The 5,575-nt window shown below is 36.7% G+C and overlaps 1 pseudogene; it reads right to left on the minus strand.

Moving 5' to 3' along the window:
- Positions 1–4,567: 4,567 nt before the first annotated feature.
- LOC138820596 (GTPase KRas pseudogene) lies at positions 4,568–5,059 on the minus strand (annotated as a pseudogene).
- Between the last annotated feature and the right edge of the window lie 516 nt (positions 5,060–5,575).

Here is a 5,575-nt window from a genome sequence, read left to right on the forward strand (position 1 = left end):
TGTGTCAATATGTTCTGTGGGAGGCATTGACTAGCAAGACCCCATCTAAGTTCCTGTGTGTCATGAGGGTGCATGCTGGCATACACTCCTCTTGGGGAAAGGGGAACACCCCTTCTTCCCTGCAGGGCAAAGGTCCTGGCCCAGTGCCAGGCTCAGGTATGTTTTTTGGGAAATGCCATTTGTGCTCCTCCTAGTTAATTGTGTAGAACTATGCATCAAAATTCCTATTGTGTTTTTTAAATAGACCCCCCACCTGCACCTTGCTTCCTCTTTTGTTACCCTGAATGAAAGGTTGCTAATCCTCCATATCCCCCAAGAGTTGTTTTCCTTCAAGGTCTTCCTGTCCTGGGGTTGGCCTTCTATGCCCTATATAAGTATATGATGTTTTAATAAACTTTGTCTATACCTACATAGTATGGTCCCTTTCTGCCTACAGGACACAAAGTTACTGGGTCTCGCTGTGTGAACAGCAATAATGTTCTAATGTTTCTCTTATTCCTTTCTGTAGTAATTTCAATATTTCAAGCCTGACATTGATCTCTTTGGTAAATTTTCATTTGATTTTAGTACAAAGTGACAGACAAGGGACCAATTTTATTGTCCAGTTTCCCCCAAACAATTTGTTTAACATGCCATCTTTTTTTCCAGCACATACAAATATATGTATTTGGCTTCATTGACAAATATCAGATCACTGTAAGTGTATGGATTTGTTTTGGAATCTTCCATTCTGTTCCTTAGGTATTCAGGCCTGGTTTTGTGCCAGTATTAAGCTATTTTGTTGCAGCCCTGAATTAAAGTTTGAGTCTGGAATTGGATATCCCCAGCATTGCTTTGTGTGTCCAGGTTTACTGTGGCTATTCAGAGCCTTAGTTTTTCCACATGAATTTATGGATTGTTTTCTCAATCTCTGTGAAGAATGACATTGGGATTTTGATAGCTATTCCATTAAATTTTCAGATCACCTTTAGCAGCATTGCCAATTTCATGACATTAATTATGAACATGGGAGGCCTTTCCATCCTTGATATTTTCTTTCATTTCTTTCTTAAACATTTAATATTTTTTACTGTAGATATCCATCACTTCCTTGGTTAAGTTAATTTCTAGTTGTTGTTGTTATTGTTGTTGTTGTTTTTGATACTATTGCAAATAGTTTTCCTGATTTTCCTAAGTTTCTGCAGACTCTTAAGCATACCAAAATCTTTTCTAGGAGTGGGGGGGGGGGCAAGTAACTTTGTGTTTTGCTACTTGGTCAGTTATTGTTCAGGTCTTAGAGCTCAGAGGTAGAGTTCTTTAGATATACAGTTACACCATCTGCAAATACAGATAGCTGGACTTCTTTCCCTGATTGAATTCCTCTTAAGTCTTTCTATTGCCTTATTGTTCTAATGAGGAATTCTACTATTATATTAAAAAAGAATGGAGTGAATGTACATCCTTGTCTTGTTCCTGAATTTAGAGGGAATGGACCTAGGTTTTCACCATTTAGTACAATATTGCTTGTAGGTTTGTCCTAGATATCTTTTATTAGGTTTTAGTATGTTTATCCCATTCCTAGCTTCTCCAGACCTTTCATAATAAATGGATATTATATTTTGTAAAAGGATTTTTTTGTTTCTACTGAAATGATCATAATTTTTCTTGTCTGGCTCTATCAATGTGATGTATTACATGTGATTTACATATTCTGAACAATGCTTGGATCTCTGGAATGAAAGTAACTTGAATATAGTATATGATCCTTTTTTTGGTGCCAGTCCTGAGGCTTGAACTCAGGGACTGGGTGCTGTCCCTGAGCTTTTGTGCTCAAAGCTAGTGTTCCATCACTTGTGTCATAGCTCTACCTATGGCTTTTTGTGGAGAAGAGGGGTAGTTAATTAGAAATAAGAGTCTCACAGGCTTCCCTGCCTAGACTGGCTTCAAACTGTGATCCTCAGATCTTAGCCTCCTAAGTAGTTAGGATTACAAGTAGACCCACAAGCACAAGCATTATTTTGTTTTATTATTTTGTTTTATTTTTAAGAAAAACACCTTTATTCAATCAATTCTGGAAGTTCCTTTTCATTGTAAGAGTTTGACTTGTACAATAGAATGTATCAATTTTAAAAAATCAGGACTAAGTCCTAGATGCACATTTCAGCACCACCTTTATTAAGTTCTTCTTCTACTGCATAGGGGTTTCTATGTAAACTACTTGAAAGTCCCTCCCTTATTTAGCAATGGATCAGACAGCAGAGATGAGATTTAAAGAGTCAAGGTTAAACAGTAACCGCAACCAGCAGGAAAAAAAAAAACTTATGAGTTTGAATCTCATTATGGTATCTGTCAGATTATTTTAGGCTGTGAGGAAGTAAGATGCAAGGCAATGCTGATGTACCTTTGAGCAACCTTTTATGTTGAATTCCATGGTAGCAATAAAACTGGAGGTGGGAGAAATAGGAAAATCTTTTTTTTTTTTTATTTTATTTTATTTTATTTGAGAACATACTGTACAGAGGGGTTACAATTACATTGGCAGGATAATGCATACATTTCTTACCAAGCATTGCAGCCTCCTCCTTTGTTTACCCTTCACCTCCCTTCCCAGCCTCCCCCCTCCCCCCCACCCAATCATACCCCCCTCCCTCCCCCACACCGACATTGTAAAGCTTGCTTTGACATGACATTTTGTAATTCTCCTTGTTGCAACAGGTCCACCTGAATCCTTAAACGACTTGTTGAAATAGGAAAATCTTAAGCTACTCTGAGTCACAGGGTTTGTGGGAAAACAGGCCAGGCAAGCAAAGTGACAGTATAGAGAGGAGGAAATCCATAACTGGAGAAGGAATAATCAGATAAAAACTTCATCTCTTGCACAATTTTGACCAGGAGACTGACACTGAAGGTGATAATCAAAGTAAGAAGTTACAGATTGTGCTGAACCAGACAAACAAGTGAGTCTCTATGTAACTGCCTATAAATCACATAGTAGTAAAGTGAGCACCTTGGATGATTTGAAGTGGATAGTGATTTGCCTAAAGTCACATAACTAAAATCTAAATCACTTCCTCCTACTCCAGTAATTTCCATTTCATGGCATGATTTCACTGCATTTTTTAAGTAATTTTTTAAGTAATTTTTTTAAGTAATTTTTTAAGTAATTATTTTTAAGTAATGATTCAAATTCACTGAAGGAATTGTTTTCATGAATGGCAATTCATCTTATTTTTAAAGCATTGGATTTTTAAATATGGATGAAAAGTTAATTTAGCCAGACTTGAAGAGTCTAAACTTACTTCATTATTTAAAAGAAAAAAATACTATCCTTTCTACCTCAACTTCTAAAGATTTTTGGTTTTGGTTTTTAAGTTCTAGTAAGAAAAAACAAAGAAGTGAGGCTCTTGATTTTTGGTAGGACCACCAAACAATGAGAATTGATCTTATTGAGTTATCCAAGAACTCTTTCTGCTGGTTCACAAAAGCTCAACTAAAAGTATGACATGGAGGTGCACGAAGATGCAATCAGTTGTGCTGTCAAAGCTCAATGAAGCACAAAGCTTCATGGGAGGCCTGGTCTCATAACCTGGGTCTCCCCATCCCCTGCTACTTTATAACTGGCTCAAATTATCTTAATTACCATGACTAAAATTAATGTGATTTTTCAAAGACAGACTAACAGGCTAGACAGAGCAATCAGACACAGGGGGACTACATTTAATTCCCATGGGAATTTTTTTAAGATGTTAAAATTGTTTTGGATCACTACAAACATTTAGTAGTGTGGGATTAATGCCCCCAAATGGTTGCTGGGATCCTCATTTTTATACTGAGCCTTAGCAGGAAAAGCTAAGAGAAGTCTTACAGCAATTTACCCAATGTAGAAAAAGTCAATGGTCTTTTAATATTTTTCATTTCCTTGGGTTTTAAAAAAATTTCCCACATTTTCCCCCTTTTTATAAAAAATATATCTTTGGGAGAGTGACCACAACTAATAGCAGTAATCATGAAGGATGACAAACAATGGAACATAAGAGCAGGAAACTTGAAGATTAGGCCAAAGGAAGCCCATCCATATGTGTTCTTCATTGTTTCAGAAAAACCAACCATAAAGTCTCAATTGAGGCTGTAATGACTCATTAATCCATTGATATAACTAGATTAAAACATGAGAGGGATGATTCCAGAGCTTGGTGTTTCACACCAACGTTCACAATTGTTAAGAAAATCAGGAAAAAAAAATCGACTTGCCTGCACCAAAACCTGAGGCATGAAATCTCAGATGTTCAGTAATTTTGTTTTTTCCATAGGCATTCCTAGTTCATAAACCAAAACTCAGGGAATACTGGCACTTAAGAGGAAAAAGTTTCCACTGTAATTTTAAAATGAGAATGTAAGATAAAAGTTAACAGTTTTCAGGGAAAAAAATAGATAATGCTAAAACAAATGCTAAAAATTTAGTGTAATGTACAAAAATCACTACTTTTGCCTTAAGAAAAAATTATAAACTATTTACATAATTATACACTTTGTCTTTGACTTCTTTTTCTTCTTTTTCCCATCTTTGCTCATTTTTTTCTTTATGTTTTCAGATTTCTGGAACTGATGTATAGAAAACATTGTCTACACTCTGTCTTGTCTTTGCTGAGGTCTTAATGAAAGGAATTCCATAACTTCTTGCTAAATCCTGAGCCTGCTTTTTGTCTACTGTTCTCAAAGGCAAATTACATTTATTTCCTATTAGGACCATAGGTACATCTTCAGAGTTTTTGACTCTTTTAATTTGTTCTCTATAATGGTGAATATCTTCAAATGACTTAGTATTACTTATGGCAAATACATACAGAAAGCCCTCCCCAGGCTTCATGTACTGGTCCTTCATTGTACTGCATTCCTCTTGACTTGCTGTGTCGAGAATGTCCAGGAGACAGGTTTCTCCATCAATTACTACTTGTTTCCTGTAGGAATCCTCTATGGTTGGGTCATATTCATCCACAAAGTGATTTTGAATTAGCTCAATCATCAAAGCACTCTTGCCTATGTCACCAGCTCCAACTACCACAAGTTTATATTCAATCATTTGAGTCGCCAAGCCTCGGCCTCCAGCCACTTGCCTCCAGTGTCTACAGCCTCCAAACTCGCTCTGAAATGGCATGGGGGGAGCCCGGACTCCTCTGTCCAGCCGCTGCCATCGCTGCTACTGCCGCCGACACTGATACCACAGCCGCCGACACCGACACAGCCGCTGCTGCTGCTTCCGCCTCACAGAGCCGATCTTGATTTTGTTTTATTATTACATTTAAGTATTTATATAATATTATATTTAAGTAGTTCATATAATATTATATTTAAGTAGTTATACAAAGGACTTGCTTTTAACAAAGAAGTTTATGAACTCAATATATCTTGATCAACGTCACTCATTTCAATATTACCACTCATTCATCCGTGCCCATTTCTTCCCTCACATTTCTTAATTTTGTAGTATATACACTGCATTTTTTATTGTTTTATACCCTCCTCCTCTTCATTGTGACACCACTCTTCCCTTTCCCCTTGTTTTGTTTTACTGACTTCCTAAAGAATTACACTATTT

This window comes from Dipodomys merriami, unplaced genomic scaffold (genome assembly GCF_024711535.1).
Source record: "Dipodomys merriami isolate MVZ:Mamm:240054 unplaced genomic scaffold, mDipMer1.0.p SCAF_9, whole genome shotgun sequence".
Taxonomy (NCBI): domain Eukaryota; kingdom Metazoa; phylum Chordata; class Mammalia; order Rodentia; family Heteromyidae; genus Dipodomys; species Dipodomys merriami.